Below are 17,980 nucleotides of genomic sequence, written 5' to 3' on the forward strand. Positions count from 1 at the left end.
TAACATGCCAGGGAAGGCAGTAGAAGATGGCCCAAGTGCTTGTGCCCCTACCACTCACGTAAGAAACTTGTGTGAAGTTCCTGGCTCCTAGCTTAGGCCTGGCCCAGTTCTGGCCATTGCGGCTTTTCGGGGAGTGAACCACTGGATGGATGACCTATCTCTGTCACTTTGCCTTTCGAAGAAATAAACTTTTAAAAAGAGATTTATTTTATTTATTTTAAAGTCAGAGTTACAGCAAGAGAGGAAGAGACAGAGAGATCTTCCATCTGCTGGTTCACTCCCCTAATGCCTGCAATGGCTGAGCAGCCAGGCCAAAGCCAGGAGCCAGAAGCTTCCTTCTGGTCTCCCATGGAGGTGGCGGGGTCTAAGCACCCAGCCATCCTCCGCTGCCTTCCTAGGTACACTAGCAGGGAGCTGGATCAGAAGTAGAGCAACTGGGACTTGAGCTGGTGTCCACAAGGGATGCTGGTGTCACAGGCAGCAACTTTACCAGCTGTGCCACCACATTAGCCCCAATAATTAAATCTTAAACACAAAAGAACAGCTTTCTCACAGGAAGCAGAGCTATTTACTGGCCAAGAATGTGAATTCTAATAGGCCTGGGGTCCACGCTTGCTCTGCCACCAAGATTTTGGGAAAATAAGAAGAACAATAGTAATAGCAACACTTAAAGACAAAGGGTTTTTTGATTTGCACAGAAGGGACAATAGAGGCTGGCATTGTGGCACAGCGGTTTAAGCCACAGCTGGTGATGCCAGCCTCCCATCTCAGAGCACCGGTTTGAGTCCCGGTGGCTCTGCTTCCGGTCCAGCTTCCTGCTAATGCGCCTGGGAAAGCAGGGGAAGATGGCCCAAGTGCTTTTTGGCCCCTGTCATCCATGTGGGAGACCCAGATGGAGTTCTTGGCTCCTGATTTTGACCTGGCTGAGCCTGACCTGTTGAGGCCATTTGGGGAATGAACCAGTGGATGGCAGATGGCTGTTTTCTCTACCTTTCCAATAAATAAATAAATAAATAAATAAATCCGTTTTGCTATGAAGGACAAAAGCAGAAGCTACCTTTAAGAGAAGACACATGTAGAGCATTTGGCGTGGCACACCCAACACTCCTGACGAATGGTGGACCATATGGCACCACAGGGAGCTCGTGAGGATCCAGTGAGACCTCGGAGGGGAGAAGGATTTCAGAAATGAAGTCTCCAGGCTGATGACTCCAGCAAAGGGACAACGTTGTGCAAGAGCAGGGAGCCTAAGGCAGCACGGATAGTTTCTTACAGGGAGGGTCCTTGAGGGAGGGAGGAGGGAGGATGCATGGTGGGAAGAGGATGGTACTGAAATTGAACAACCAGCCAATCAGAGGCCAAAGGTCCTGCTTTCACTCATCAGTTGTGTGATCAAACATATGAAACACAGAAATGATAGGAGACGATATCACTGTGACCGTCATTGATTTGAGATTTTACATTTAATAACAAAACAGCTCCATACTTGTAACATACTATTAATACAGAGCATATATAGGAATTGTAAAGAACAATTGTAGGCCGGCGCCGCGGCCCACTAGGCTAATCCTCCGCCTTGCGGTGCCGGCACACTGGGTTCTAGTCCCGGTCGGAGCGCCGGATTCTGTCCCGGTTGCCCCTCTTCCAGGCCAGCTCTCTGCTGTGGCCCGGGAGTTCAGTGGAGTATGGCCCAAGTGCTTGGGCCCTTGCACCCCATGGGAGACAGGAGAAGCACCTGGCTCCTGGCTTCGGATCAGCGCGGTGCGCCGGCCGCAGCGCGCCGGCCGCGCCGGCCATTGGAGGGTGAACCAACCGCAAAAAGGAAGACCTTTCTCTCTGTCTCTCTCTCTCACTGTCCACTCTGCCTGTCAAAAAAAAAAAAATTGTAAATGACAAGTCCCGTGTATCCCCACACCCAGATTTAATGAATGTCAACGTTGTGGGTTTTGCTTTGGACTTCGGGTTTTGGTTGTTGCGTTTCAGCATGTTACAGATGCTGCTAGAGCTTCCCACTCACTTTTCTTTTTTAGGGGGTGGCTCTCACCTCCCCGGATGTTTGCACACTTGTACTACTTATGTGGTCCCATAAACAAGAAGAGTATTGTTCTGGGTGTTCTTAGGATTTCACGTAAATGATACCCTTCTTTATCATTGTATACCTTGCAGGTTTTGCTGAGCGTGTTTTCAAGACAGATCCGTGCTGTTAGATGCAGATATTCTTCGTTCGTCCTAACCACCCTGTTCTGCCCCTTTGAGGTTTACATGTTTTGCTTCAGGAAATCCCCCTAAGGAGGGCTTCAGATATGAATTCACAAGGTGGTGCGTCCCGAGAGGTGTGCTGCAGAACAGGTCAGGTGGGTGGAGCGAGTGCTGGGCATCTCTCCCAGGCATCTCCTAGCTGGGTAACAGACCCACCCAACTGAGTGGCCCATGTCAATGACAGTCATGTGTTCGGCTCATGAATCTTCCATTTGGGAAGGTCTTGGCCAGATCAGCTCTCGTCTGTCCCCTTGTTATCAGCTGAACTGGCTGCAAAGCTGGCGGCCAGAATAACCTGAAGACTCATTTGCTGCTGAGTCTGGGGAGCGATGCTGGCTGTCACCTGGAGCCTCAGCTGGGGCTGTCGGTCAGGCCATCCACCCACGTGCGGCCCCCCATGTGAATGCTCAGCCCCCTCTCAGTGTGGCAGCTGAGTTCCAGAAGCAAGTGTCACAAGACAGCAAGGCAGATCGGCAAGGCGTTCCCAGACCATTGTCACTTCTGCCACAATCAGGACAGGCACAAGAGCCCACTCAGGTTCAAGAGTGGGAACCGAATCAGTCTAGTCCACTCAGATCAAGAGGAGTGTCCTGGTTCCATTTGAAAAAGAGCAGGGGGTTGGGATATATTGTGGTGGCCACTTTTTTTTTTTTTTTTTTGACAGGCAGAGTTAGTGAGAGAGAGAGAGAGACAGAGAGAAAGGTCTTCCTTCCATTGGTTCACCCCCCAAATGGCCGCTACAGCCGGCGCTGCTCCTCTTCCGAAGACAGGAGCCAGGTGCTTCCTCCTGGTCTCCCATGGGGTGCAGGACCCAAGCACTTGGGCCATCCTCCACTGCACTCCCGGGCCACAGCAGAGAGCTGGACTGGAAGAGGAGAAACCGGGACAGAATCTGGCACCCCAACCGGGACTAGAACTCTGGGTGCTGGCACCCACTTTATACAAATTAATTTTTAAATTTTTGTTTATTACCTAGTTACTATATATATGAAAGGCAGAGAGAGATATTTTCCACCTACTCCCCAAATGCTCAAGACAACTAGGGCTGGACCAGCCAAAGCCAGGGGCCTGGAACTCATCCCAGGTCTCCCATGGGAGGCCAGGACCCAAGTTCTTGAGTCATTACTTGCTGTATCCCAGAGTACACATTAGCAGGAGGCTGGATCAAACCCACAGCCCCCCAAAGGGTGTTCTAACCATTGTGCCAAGGTGGTCACTCTGGGGAAAAACAGTCTACCCCATACTTATCGTCCATGGTATGGGACACAGCGACTCACAAAGTTTTTGGTTTATTTATGGTTGTTTTAACAGCTGTAAAGAGGTAGATATCTCTTCTGAAGACAGAAACATTACTTGTGGAATAAAGTGTTTGGGGGAGCATAACAGGGACTTTGCATTGATTTCTGTGTATCTGTGTGTGATAAAATGATAAAAGCCAGGCAAGGAGAACTCTAGGGAAGGAGCACCAGAGAGTACTTCTCTAAGCTTTATTCCTCCTCCCCCGTGAACAGTGGGAAGAAAATCTGGTTCTGCAAACCCAGGCCTGGGACAGAACCGTGGGTAAACTGTTTCCTTCAGGGTACACCTGTGCTCTCTGGCGCCGGAAAACTGCAAAGAGGCTCTGTGTGTGTTTAGACATCAGCGACCCCAAAGGCTGTTTGGAGGGCACCTGGTCTGAATCCTGGTTCTGCCACTTTCTCTCTGTGTGACCTTCGGTAAGATTCTTAACTTCTCTTCCGTTTCTTGACACGCCGATGAGGCTGATAATATCACTCAGTGTTATAAACAATAAGTGCACGCATTCTCGAATTCTGCCTGGACTTGACAAGTGTTTAAAGCCACTGGCTGTTAGCAGTAATCACAAAGAAGAGTGCACTCGGGGAGTTGGAACAACTTGGCGCCAAGTCCAGATCTAATCACGAACCCTGTCCCCAGGAGCATCCCCGAATCCTCCTAGTCGGCCGGGTAATTAAAGCAGAGCTCTGGACCGAAACCTCTGCGGTCTCCATGGTTCCTGCGTCTGGCTGCCGGGGCGGCAGGTGCACCTGCAGGCGGGGCGGTGACAGCAGGCAGTGCAGGAAGGCAGGGCCTCAGGCGGGACTTGAGCTCTTCCCAGAGGCCCGGCTTTCCCTGCCTGGCTCAGTAAAAAGCTCCTCGCCCCAGCACGCTGAGGGTGGGGGAAGCAAAGGGGACCCGAGGGCCGTGTCTTCTCTCGGCGGTGGTGGCCTTGGCCTTGGGTCCCCCGTCTATTACTGACCTCGGGCGAATGGCTTCGCCTCTACGGCCGCATTTCCCTCGGGTATAAATCATCAAATCCCCCAAGCTTCAGTCAGATCCTGGATGAGCATCAATAAACAAGAGCTTAAGGGGGTGCGGTACGGGGGCGACCCCACAGCGGGAGGGGGCTCGGGATGTCGCGGATTACCCAACCCCCACCAACGCCACCACCACGGCCACCCCCAATTTCGCTCCAGAACCCCCTGGGGCTGGAGGGCAGGGCTGGGGTGGAGCCCCAGGTGTGGGGGCCTGGGAGGCTGCAGTGCCCGAAGGCTTCGGATGCTCCTCGCTGCGTGCGCATCGATTTAGACCACCCGTGTCCGGGAGAAAGAAGACTCGCACCCGTGAGTCGCGGCTTCCACAAGACCCGGGCGCTCTCCCCGCGGACACGTAGGTGTCAGCGAGCCGGGCCTCCGGCGCTCGCCTGGTCCAGACATCCCCTGGCGAGACCCGACCGAACCTGGGCAAGGGGCCCCCGCCCGCCACGCGAGCGCAGCGAAGGGCGCCGCCCCTGCTCCGGTCCCTCTGCACCTGCCACGCGAGCAGCTCCGCCGCCAATGGCGGGAGAGCAGGGAAACGGGGGCGCAGGGAGGCTGCACGAAGCTCCCGCGCAGCGTGGGGTTCCTAGCCCCGCGGCCGAGCGGGCACAGCCGAGGCGCGTGGATGTCGCGCGGCCACGCGGTGGCGCCGCCGCACCGCCTGCTGGCCCAGGCTGCGGGGCGAGTCCTGCGCTCCTGCCACGCCCGGGGCTGTTTGGGAACGCGGCGCCTACAGGGTCGCGAGACCCGACGTGGGTCATTCCGCCTTCTCCTCTCTGCGTTCGCGACGCATTTGCCTGCGCGAACGCCGGGCCGAAAGCCCCTCACGGGTCTTGCACGCACAGGTGCTTTGCTTTATAAGTGGGGAATCCGAGGCGCGAAGACTTAGCAATCCTGCGTTTAGTCTTAGCTAGGAGGCCCCAGGCAAAACACTCTTCCTGTCAGTCCAAAGAAAGGGGTTCTGTCTTCAGGGGAGGGGGCAGGAGCCGCAGGGGTTTGTTCCCAGCTCTGCCCCGGTGGCTGCCACGAGGCCCCAGGGTTCACCGCGTTGCAGGCGGGGAGCTGAGGCTCGGCATTGGACCAAGTCACGAGGGTCAGAGGTTTTCTACCGCAGGACTGTTTGCTGCTCAGCCTGAGAGATCTCTAGCGATGCCCTTGACCTCTGCATCCACGATTTTCGGGTGCTTTTCTACGGGAAGAGTAGGATTTTACACGCCTCCCCTACACGCAGGGACTCAAACCGAAAAGCCTCTTCTCCTTCACGGGTGTGGATTCCTCTGTCCCCTTCTTTTCCTGCTTCCCTTCTTTGTCATCTTACACTGTGTCTTTTCCACCTTCCTCTTCCAGTGCTGCCCGTGATCTGCTAAAATATCACCGCTCGCTGCTGGGTCCTTGGTCACAGCTGGAAAAACTCTCACAGGCGCTGCCTGAATGCTTCTGGTGGCAAAACTCAGTGGGAATCGGTGTGAGAGGCCCCCCAGTAAAGGTGCCAGGCGGCTGCAGCCACCACAAGTCACCTGGAGGTGGTGTTGAGGATCCGGGCTCAGTATGTCTGGGGCTGGGCCTGAGTCCTGTGTTTCTTTTCCTTTCCTTTATATAAAATGACAGCCTCAGAGCTTGTGGGATGTTCATCCTTGCTGTACTTGTCTCTCTCTCTCTCTCTCTCTCTCTCTCTCTCTTTTTTTAAAGATTTTATTTATTTTTTTGAGAGGCAGAGTTATAGAGAGAGGGAGAGACAGAGAGAAAGGTCCTCCATCCACTGGTTCACTCCCCAAATGGCCTCAATGGCCTCATTCTGAAGCCAGGAGCCAGGAGCTTCTTCCAGGTCTCCCACGTGGGTGCAGGGGCCCAAGGACTTGGTCTGTTCTGCTGCTTTCCCAGGCCAGAGCAGAGAGCTGGATCTGCAGTGGAGCAGCCGGGACATGAACTGCTACCCGCCCATGTGGGATGCCAGCACTACAAGCAGAGGCTTAGACCACTATGCCACAGCGCTGGCCCTAGACACCTATTTAAAAAAAAATTTATTTATTTATTTGAAAGGCAAAGTTACACAGAGAAGAGAAAGAGAGAGAGAGAGGGGTCTTCCATCTGATGGTTCACTCCCCAGATGGGAACAATGGCGAGAGCTGCACCGATCTGACAATCTCTTTTTTATTTTATTTTTTTAAGATTTATTTATTTGTTTGAAAGTCAGAGTTATACAGAGAGAGAAGAAGAGAGAGAGGGAGAGAGAGAGGGAGAGAGAGAAGAAGAGAGAGAGGGAGAGAAAGAGGGAGAGAGAGAAGAAGAGAGGGGGGAGAGGGAAAGGGAGAGGGAGAGGGAGAGGGAGAGGGAGAGAGGGAGGTCTTCCGTTTGCTGGTTCACTACCCAATTGACCACAATGGCTGGAGCTGCGCCAATCCAAAGCCAGGAGCCAGGAGTTTTTTCCAGGTCTCCCACGTGGGTGCAGGGGCCCAAGGACTTGGGCCATCTCCTACTGCTTTCCCAGGCCACAGCTGGATCAGAAGTGGAGCAGCCGGGACTCAAATCGGTGCCCACATGGGATGCCGGCACTGCAGGTAGCGGCTTTACCCACTACACCACAGCACCAGCCCCAGACACCTATTTTTTAAAAAGTAGGCACAGCGGACAAGGCTCAGACTGTTCTTATAGGTCCCCACTCTCTCTTGTGTAAGCCCTTCAGTAAGAACTTGGAGAAGGGGCCAGCACTGTGGTGCCCATAAGGGATGCCAGCACCGCAGGCAGCAAATTTACCCACGAAGCCACAGTGCCAGCCCCTACTTCTAGCACTTCTAAACAAACAAACCTGCCTGGGGAAGTTTTAGAAATCAGTCTTCGAGGCTTAGGGTTCTTTATATGTTTGCTGATGCCCCTACTCCCAGCAGGTGTCTGAGGCAGCGGTGGGGATACCCCCGGGGCCGAGTGCCTGGGTTCAATCTGGTTCCATTTGGACTTCAGTTTCTTGCAAATGCACATCCTAGGCCGGCTCAAGTACTTGGGTTCCCGCCACCGATGTCAGTGACCTGGATGGAGTTCAGGGCTCCTGGCTATGGAATGGCCCAGCTGCAGCTGTTCTGGGCATTTGGGGAGTAAACTAGAGGATGAGAGATCGCTCTCTCTCTCCCTCAGAATGAAAATAGAGAATACATTTTTTAAAGTTTTAAAATTCTGAGGTCTTGCCAGTGCTGTGGCATAGTGGATAAAACTGCTGCCTGCAGTGCCAGCATCCCATATGGGCATCAGTTCTAGTCCCGGCTGCTCTACTTCCAACCCAGCTCTCTGCTATGGCCTGGGAGAGCAGTGGAAGATGGCCCAAGTGCTTGGGTCTCTGTACTCATGTGGGAGACCTGGAAGAATCTCCTGGCTCCTGGCTTCAGATTGGCACAGCTCCAGCCATTGTGGCCATCTGGGGAATGAACCAGTGAATGGTAGATATCTCTCTCACCCCCTCTCTGTAACTCTGCCTTTCAAATAAATAAATAAATAAATAAATCCTTTTAAAAAATACTGAGGCCTTCTAAATTAAATAATCCTACAGTTTTGGGGCTAGCGCTGTGCTAAAGCTGTCGGCTGCGGTGCCAGAATCCCATATGGGCACTGGTTCTAGTCCTGGCTGCTTCACTTCCCATCCAGCTCTCTGCAATGGCCTGAGAAAGCAGTAGAGGATGGCCCAAGTCCTTGGGCCCCTGCACCTGCGTGGGAGACCTGGAAAAAGCTGCTGGCTGGCGCCGCGGCTCAATAGGCTAATCCTCCACCTAGTGGCGCCGGCACACCGGGTTCTAGTCCCGGTCGGGGTGCCGGATTCTGTCCCGGTTGCCCCTCTTCCAGGCCAGCTCTCTGCTGTGGCCCGGGAAGGCAGTGGAGGATGGCCCAAGTCCTTGGGCCCTGCACCCACATGGGAGACCAGGAGAAGCACCTGGCTCCTGGCTTCGGATCAGCGCGGTGCGCCGGCTGCAGTGCACCAGCCTTGGCGGCCATTGGAGGGTGAACCGACGGCAAAAGGAAGCCCTTTCTCTCTGTCTCTCTCTCTCACTGTCCACTCTGCCTGTCAAAAAAAAAAAAAAAAAAAAGAAAAGAAAGAAAGAAAGAAAAGAAAAGAAAGAAAGAAAGAGCGAGCTGCTGGCTCCTGGCTTCGGATCAGTGCAGCTCTGTCTGTTGCGGCCAACTGGGGAGTGAAGCAGCGGATGGAAGACCTCTCTCTCTCACTCTCTCTCTCTCTCTCTCTCTCTGCCTCTCCTTCTCTCTGTAACTCTGATTTTCAAATTAATAAATAAGTCTTTAAAATACTTCTACAATTTCCTTTTTTTAAAAAAATTCATTTATTTATTTGAAAAGCAGAGATACAGATAAGGGGGGAGAGAGAGAGAGAGAGAGAGAGAGAGCGAGCCTCCATCCACTGGTTCACTCCCCAAACAGCCGCAATGGCTGGAGCTGAGCCAGGCCAAAGCCAGGAGCCAGGAGCCAGGAGCTTCTTCCAGGTCTCCCATGTGGGTGCAGAGACCCAAGGACCTGGGCCATCCTCTGCTGCCTTCCCAGGCCATAGCAGGGAGCTGGATCAGAAGTGGAGCAGCTGGGACTCACACCGGCGCCCATGTGGGATGCTGATGCTGCAGGCGGAGGCCTGACCTTTCCGCCACAGCGCCGGCCCCCTCCTACGGCTTCTTACCTTGATTTTCTCAGCCTCCATGGCTGTTTCCTCCTCTCTTACCACTTCCTTTATCACTTGAAAGAGATTTGGCTCCAGCCTCGTCTCACCTGTGATGGGAATTCCCCCTGCCCCATCGCAGTAATCCTGCACCCTGGGCCCCTGACCCCCATTTCCCTGTTGTCCTGACCCCTCTGGCCGATCCACATCCACACAGAAGTCACTCTTGGGGGGGGGGGGCAAGGCGGTGGCGTGTGGCGCTGCTGCTGGCGGGTTTAACGGTAGACAGAGGCCCCGTCCGTCCTCACGGTGGACATTTCCCCTGCAAGCGCCCCTTCCTTGGTAGATCCTCCCCCTCCTGGCTGCCTGCTGTCCCCTCTGGCACTGGACGTCTTACAGTTGCGCTCCCTCTGCTCCCTGCCCCTTATCCAGACACAGCCAAGAGCCCCCCGTTTTCTACCTGATTTGTCCATTGCACTGCCTTACTCTGCACTCTGTACTTGGGCTGATGTTCCATCCCACCTCTGCTATCGGGGCCTTCTGCTTAGGGAGCACGTGTGCACACACACACACACACACACAGAGGGAGAGAGAGAGAGAAAGAGAGAGAGAGAGAGGGGCACATGAAAGTCCCTTCCTATCTGGCCAGCACACACACTAACTCCCTTGCTTCCCCAGGTACTGATGTGACCCAGGTATGCCTTCACTTAGATCTCTGTGCAGCTCTCTGCCAGCCTGCGTGCGTGGCCATTGCCATGGTTACCGGGCCCTTGGGGACCTGTCCCTGGCCCCTCCGTTTCCGCTGAACATCGAGCGCTTGCCCGCAGCACCTGCTGCGCCATTCACACCCTGCCTCTCCACCTTCTCTGCAGGGTCCCTGCGCCCCTTGCTCGGTGGCTCTCCTTGCTGTGGTTGCTCGGAGCAGCTGCCCCCTCACCTCCGCTGGGTGATCCCCTCTGGACCACCTGTCCAACACTTAAGACTGGTCTTGGGACCTGTAGCTATCCTCATCTCCCCCACTAGAGGGACTCCATGAGAGCGGGAATACATCTACCACAGTTTTGCCTCCCATAGTGGAGTGTGTGGGAGGCAGGCAGGCATTCAACACATGTTTGTTACATGACTGATGGAATGTAGGGGACCCATTGCTCACCTAGCAAACTAGAATCTCACTAATTAGTAGTTTGGAAAGGGGGACGTCTGGGCAGCAGGGTCATGGTCAACCACAGGCTCAGAGCCTGCAGTTTTCCTTAACACCTCCTTTGTTTGAACACTTGCCCCTCAGAACCCAAGCAGGAGGTTAGGCCCCCAAATCTTATGTTAACCATGCTGAGAAACTTAGTCCAATCCTGGTGTTAGAGGTCGGGCCTTGGGAAGTGATTACATTGTATTAGATCATTAGGACAGAGCCCCCATGATTGACTTCTGCTGGGTTCTGCTGGGAGAGGGAGAGGGAGGGGGAGAAGGAGAGAGAGAGAGAGAGAGAGAGAGAGAGAGAGAGAGAGAGAGAGACTGGGGATATTCAGAGGGATATGTATTACCCTAACACAATTTGATGCAGCCTATATCACATCACATCAAATGATTTGGACTTTGAATGTCTACCATTGTAACCAAAGTAAACCTCTTTTCTTTAAAAAAAAAAAAAAAGATTTATTTTATTTTTATTTTTTGAAAGACAGAGTTACAGAGAGAGGTAGAGACAGAGAGAAAGGTCTTCCATCTGCTGGTTCACTCTCCAGATGGCCGCAATGGTTGCAGCTGTACCGATCTGAAGCCAGGAGCCAGGAGCTTCCTCTGGGTCTCCCACGTGGGTGCAGGGGCCCAAGGACTTGGGCCATCTTCTGCTGCTTTCCCAGGCCATAGCAGAGAGCTGGATCGGAAGAGGAGCAGCCGGGACTGGAACCAGTGCCCATGTGGGATGCTGGCGCTTCAGGCCACTGCGCCACAGCACCGACTCCTTTATGAAGTATTTTATTACAGTCATGAAAAGCTGGCTAATGGGGCTTTAATACCCAGTTGATTTGAAATAATTCCTGACATGCCCAGGGGGATTCAGAGATCCCAATTAAGGGTTAGAGAAATTTAGTGACTTCTTACTGATAATCAGAGGCTTCTTAGAAAGAACCTGAAAAGCCACAGTGCCCTAAGGGACTGAGGGTCCCCAAGGGGCCAGATCTTGTCGTCCTCTTCTTTCTCTCTGGGTCAGATCTGTGTGTCTCCCCCACCAACCCACCTCCAACACCCATCCCTGAGTGGCTGTGGCTGTCTCCCACAGGGGAGGCTGGACAGTGGAACGGGCACTGGAGATGGCTTTGTCCCGACGCTGAGCCTCAGGTTCCAGAGTGGGACCTAAGACCTTTGCCGACTGTGGAGGGGCTGCCCTTAGCAGAGGGCCGAAGAGCATCCCAGGGCTTCTCCAAACCCACCCTTCTTCTGAAATTGTGACCTCAGTCGAGTCACGGTAACGATGTCTCTGGAGTGGGGCTTGAACCCACAGTGGTGGATTGTTGCTGCCTCCTGTGATGTGCCCATCACGAGTCGGCACAAGGGCGCTCATCATGGTTACTGAGACTCAGGCTGGTAGAAAAGCCATCACCTCAAGCCAGATCTTAAAAAGAAAGCTGGGGTTGGGGCTGGCGCTGTGGCGCAGTGGGTTGATCCTCTGCCTGCGGCGCCAACATCCCATATGGGCGCAGATTCTAGTCTCAGCTGCTCCTCTTCCAATCCAGCTCTCTGCTATGGCCTGGGGAAGCAGTAGAAGATGGCCCAAGTGCTTGGGTCCTTGCACCTGTGTGGAGACCTGGAAGAAGCTCCTGGCTCCTGGCTTCGGATCGGCGCAGCTCCAGTCGTTTTAGCCAATTGGGGAGTGAACCAATGGAAGGAAGACTTTTCTCTCTATCTCTCCCTCTCACTGTCTGTGACTCTGCCTCTCAAATAAATAAATAAAATCTTAAAAAAAAAAAAAAACTGGGGCCAACACTGCTGTGTAATGGGTAAAGCCACCACCTGCAGCGCCGGCATCCCACATGGGCACTGTTCATGTCCCGGCTGCTCTACTTCCAAACCAGCTCTCTGTTATGGCCTGGGAGAGCAGTGGAAGATGGCCCAAGTGCTTGGGTCCTTGCACCTGTGTGGGAGACCTGGAAGAAGCTCCTGGCTCCTGGCTTTGGATTGGTGCAGCTCTGGATGTTGCGGCCAATTGGGGAGTGAACCAGTGCCAGTGGATGAAATACCTCTCTCTCTCTCTCTCTCTCTCTCTCTCTCCCCCCCCTCCCTCTCCCTCTCCCTCTCCCTCTCCCTCTCCCTCTCCTTCTCTCTCTGTGTAACTCTGCCTTTCAAATAAATAAATAAATCTTTAAAAAAAATAAAAGAAAGCAAGCTGTGCAGGGTCAAGTGGTGGCAGAAAGCTGGTAGTGAAGTGCTTGGGGCTAGAAGTACTCACTGCACTTCTACTCACAGCCCACTGATGGGCACTAGTCACCTGACCCCACCCAGCCACACGGGAGCCAGGAAGTACAATCCTAGTGGGCGGTGGGGGGGGGGGGGTGTGTCTGGAAGTTCTTAAGACAGAGCGCTAATGACTATGCAGGGGGTGAGGAAGGGAAAGTCTAAAACAGAGCACACAGTGGGGGAAGTGGGGGCCCTCAGAGAATTGGGCCAAATAGCAGAGCAATTCCAGTGCAGGCACGAAGCAGGCTTAGCAAATATGGAAGAGGGAAGATGCCCTCTGGGCCCCCTTCCCTCAATGCTTTCTGCCTCAAGCTCTGCCCAAGCCCCCTTTTAAGGATCCTACCATTGCCTGGGACCTGAGGACCTCTCGTGTCACCTTTGCCACGCCTCCAGGCGCTGTACTTTTTGGAGACGCTCTCTCATCACTTTTTATTGCTACGGGCTCTTCTTCTTGATAGACGGTTCTTTGACTTCAACATCAACATCAGTTCTTTCTTTGTATCCCTATTGCATGGAGCTGAGCATCCACTCCACATTTACTGGGTCCACATGACACACACCACTTGGGGATGCTAAAACCAACACTGAAAAATGAACACAAAGGGAGGGTGTACACATAATAGACGTGGTCCCTACCTTTGTCCATCAAGATGTCCAATAAATGCTTAACTTGAATCCAGTCATCTTGGAACACACAAAACTGCATTGTGTCTCCCTCTGTGACCAGGTTATCATCTCTGTGTAAGTGATGGAATCACGGAGGTGACTGTCCTGTGTCCTATGTCTCTGCGCTGGCCACTTTGGAGGCCTCGAAGTGCACTTGGCTACTGAGATTTGAAACATGGCTAATAAGACTGAGGAACTGGATTTTTAACTGAATGGAGATGTACTGTAAGTGCAAAACATACACCAGATTTTTGAAGACATTGTGTGACAATAAGTAATGGAAAGTGTCCATTAACGTTTTCTCTTTGATGATGTTTTGAAATCACAGTAATCCAGGGTAAGTGCATTAAGTAAAATTTATTTAAGATAATTTTGATCCTCTTCTCTTCTAAAGAATGCACTATTTGGGGTAGACGTTGTAGAGCAGTGAGCTATACCACCATTTGGGATGCCTGTACCTCACAGTGGAGCGCTGGTTTCAGTCCTGGCTAGTCAGCTTCTGATCCAGCTCCCTGTTAATGCACCTGGGACAGCAGCAAATGATGGCCCAAGTGCCTGGGTCTCTTTTGCCCATGTTGGAAACCTGGATGGAGGTGGGTATTTGGGGCATGAACCAGCAGATGGAATATCTGTTTCTCGCTCTTTGTGTCTCTCCCCTCACTGCCCCACTGTTCTGGCTTTCGGATAAATAAGTAAGTAAGTAAGTAATAAATAAATAAATAGATTTTAAAGCCTGGCTACTAGAAAGTTTAAGATGACAAATGCAGATTGCAGTAGATTTCTACTAAGCTCTAGAGAGGCAGGATATGCATGATCAGCTGCTTTCAAATGTACATCTATGAAGCTGCCCATTACCACAATTAACCAAACCCTGCATTGGAGGAGTTCTCACAAAGATGCCATTGGAAATTTAGGGCATCATAGTTTCCTTTACTCACAGTTCTGCTTTTCTCCCAAACCTATGGCTACAAGACAGACTAAACCCATGTTATTTATTCCACAAACAGACCTCCAGTCTTAACTAAAGAGCAATTGATGCTCTGTATTTTACACACACATATGCGCATGCACTCACACACACACATACATGTTGGTCTCTACAGGGACCAACATTTTCCCATGGGTGAAGCAACACGGCTGATTGCCAGATTAAGCAACGGAAATTAATTATTACAGTCATTACTAACTATTTGAATGCTAGATCTGACATAGCCGTCCTGGGAGGCACCTGCAGCCTCTTAAATGTATTAGTACTGACAGGATGGCTCGTGCCACTGTACATTTAAACCCTGTTCTTAATGCTGCACTGAACCAGAGCGAGCAGGTGCATTTGTTTTGGTCAGTAGGGGGCTGTATACCTTAAGCCACAGGAAAAGGGACAGCTGGCTTCTGGCACCCATCTCTCCAGGCCTGAAAATTAGAATCTCTGGTCTTCAGGGTGGCCATTCAGTAGGGTGTTGATAAGACAATTTGGGCGATGGCAGAAACCAGAGAGTAGCTGCCAGGATGGGCTCAGATCCACGCTGATGTCCTGGAAGGAAGGGATCTACCGCCTGGGAACTCTGACGTGGGGGGCGGGGAGCCATGCCAGGGGCCTGCAGGGGCCCTGCCTGTCCCTTCTGCACCATCACTTTGTATTTTCTCTCTCCATTGGACACTTGGGAAGTAAGCCCCCAGGGAGCATCGTCTGCCTTCCTCCCCATGGCCAAGTGTGGGTGGAGAGATTTCCTTTAGTGCACATGTTTTGGTCCAGACTGATGATTTCAAGAAGCAGCCTTGCTATGGGTCTTGTCCCCCAGCAGGAGAGCCTCCTGCTTGTCACTCACAGTTCCTGCCTTCATTCAGCAGGTGCACAATGGCTGACATCGCTAAGAGCGGCCCAGATGGTTCCAGGAGTGGAGTTACAAAATGAAAAACATTTCAGCCAGTTGTTCCTTTAGCACAGAGGGTGGGGTTTGAACTCAAACCCTGGGGGTGTCTACACAACTTTGTGCACTTTTTTCCTAAATCCCTCAGTTAAACCACCTTTTAAGGACGTCTAGGGTCACCAGGTATTTCTCGGTCACATTGCTATTGTTCCTGCTTGCAAACTGTCAACTCAGACAACGATCAGGCCACACGTCAGAGTGGAAAAGGCAGTGACTTCCCTAAATGCCAAGTGAGATGCTCCAGTTTGCCCAGATGCCAGAGGGGCTGGCCCAACTCACCCAGAGTCTTCTATTCTGCAGGTCAAAGCCAGGACTAGTTCAACCTTCTCCAAAAACCATGAGTGCCACAGCGAACACACAAACCTAATGGTTTCAAATTTACTCCAGAAGACTCCTGCTCCTCCTGAAAAGCATCACTGACTATAATTAGAGAGAAATTCATAATAAACAGAGCTCCTATTCTAGTCTCTACCTGCCAGGGATTGAATATTTGTTCCCCAGAACTCAAAAGCTTAGTTTCCCCCAAATGTTATGTTAATGGTACTAAGAGATGGTAGAAACTTAATCCAATGAGGTTTTTGAAGGTAGAGCTTTTGGGAAGTGATTTGATTGGATTAGGTCTTCAGGGTGGAGCCTGCATGATTGAACCTTGGTGGTTTGATAAGGAGAGACCGGGACATACCTGCATGCTCCCCCTTGCCCTGGGATGCTCTACACAACCTCAGGACTCTGCCAGCAAGAATGCTATAGCCAGAGGTCGAACCAATGGGGACCACTCTATCAGCACTGTAAACCAAAGTAAACCCCTTTCCTTCCTAAGTAGCTTGTCTCAGGTATTGTGTGGTGGTAACAAAAAGCTGAGTAATACAATAGCCATGGTCACTGCTAAGTGGACACTTAGTGCTTGTACCACATCTTCTTGACCCACCTCTGATCTAAGCTGTGGCTAGGAAGGACTCACTTCTGGTGCCCTCTGATTGGGGGAAGGTTGGAGTGGCCCCATCCCACAAGCAGGGCAGGGCATGGGAACTGGTAGACGTGCCCGGCCTCTTACCCTGCAGACAGACAATTCCAAGCAGTATTTCAAACAGTTCCTCCAAGACTCCCCAGGAGGGGTGGGACCCACTTGGCTGTCACGGCTCAATAATGTTCCTCTTATGAGTCTTTGCGCCTTTTCTATCTCACGCTCACTGCTGCTTCCCTCCTGCTTCTTGGATAACCTCCCACACGAACTACCCATGCTTGCATTCTGGTTTCAGGTTCTTCTTTTGGCTAATTATCCCCATTTTATAGATGTGACATGGAGTCCCGCCTCCTTGAAGTCTCAGAGCCAGGACCACACCAGCTTTGCCTGCCCCCGGGGCCCAGGGACCCACCTTCTGTGATCCTGTCACCTGCCACCAAATGCTTCAGTCCTGCCCAGGAGAACTAGAATTCATGCTGGTGAGTTGCTGGGCCCAGAGTGGCACTCTTGAAGCCAGCTCCTTCCATCATCTGGGCGGTTGTAGTGATTAGAAAGTTCTGATTGACTTTCAGTCTGTGTCCACATCGCTGAAGCTGCGTTCATGCAGGGTGTGTGTGTGTGTGTGTGTGTGTTTATCAGCGAACATTTATTCACCAGTGTCCAGAGGATGAACATTGCACCAGGTACTGGGCACAGCAGATTCCTTTGTTCACGGAGCTCCGTGTCCACGGCCAGTGAGCCCCGTGCAGGGTAGGGGCTTACAAAGTGGCACCTCTCCCAGCGAGCTGCCCTCTGCGGTGGCCTAGAACAGGAGCTCCCAGGCCCACAGACAGTCCTGCAGGGAGTGGCTGCAGATGTGTTCCCGTGTGTCCCGTTCCTCGCGTCCATCTGCCTGCCCATCAAGGTTGGGCCTTGATGGCAGAGGGGAGGCCACCCGCCCTGGTCTGGTCCAATGAGAAACCAACCCAGAAAGCACTCCCCTGTGGGAGAAGAGGGTCAGACCTCAGCAGGAACCTGGGGAAGCCAGGGTGAAGCCTGGACTCTGTCCCCAAGAACACTCTTTGAAAGACCCTACTGGGCATTCCCTGCCGTGAAGCCGTTCAAGGCCTGCTGCCTGAGCCTCCCTCCAACACAACAGCGGGCACCACAGCCTAGGATGCCTGACTAGATCCAAGGGAGCCGAAAGCAATAGCATGTTCCATTTGCCTTCGGATGCAACTGGTAAGAGGTAGTAATTTACATGGTCAGTTGATGGGTGGGATTCTTTGAGTCTGCCTCATTAAAAAAAAATCTGCAGAACAGCTACACTGGTCTGTTTGCTGGATTTCAGAGGGTCCCATGGCAAAGCAACTGATTAGATTATGCCAGTAATTTTCCAAATAATCAGTGTAGTGGTGATAGGAGCCGCTAAGGCGCACATTAGATTCTACGGGAACCTATAATAAAGGGCGCTCACCCTAGCTTGGGTGCTCAGAGTAGTGCGCATTCAAGCTGAGTGTGTCAGCACTCAGGAGGGAAGCAGAGGAAGCGTGCAAGAGGCAGGGGAGGAGGGTGTGGGGCAGGAGTATCCACTCTGAGGGGCCACAGAATGGCCAGTGTGGGTGAGGGGTGAGAGCAAAGAGAACAGGGGGTGGGCTGGAGGGGGACTCAGGGCTGTGGCTCCGGAGTGCAGGACTTGGGAGAAGAGGAAGCCCCAGGGGAGAGCAAAGCATGCAACTATGGCTCCATTTGTGCTCACAAAGAGTATGAC

This window comes from Oryctolagus cuniculus, chromosome 20, assembly GCF_964237555.1.
Source record: "Oryctolagus cuniculus chromosome 20, mOryCun1.1, whole genome shotgun sequence".
NCBI classification, from domain to species: Eukaryota; Metazoa; Chordata; class Mammalia; order Lagomorpha; family Leporidae; genus Oryctolagus; species Oryctolagus cuniculus.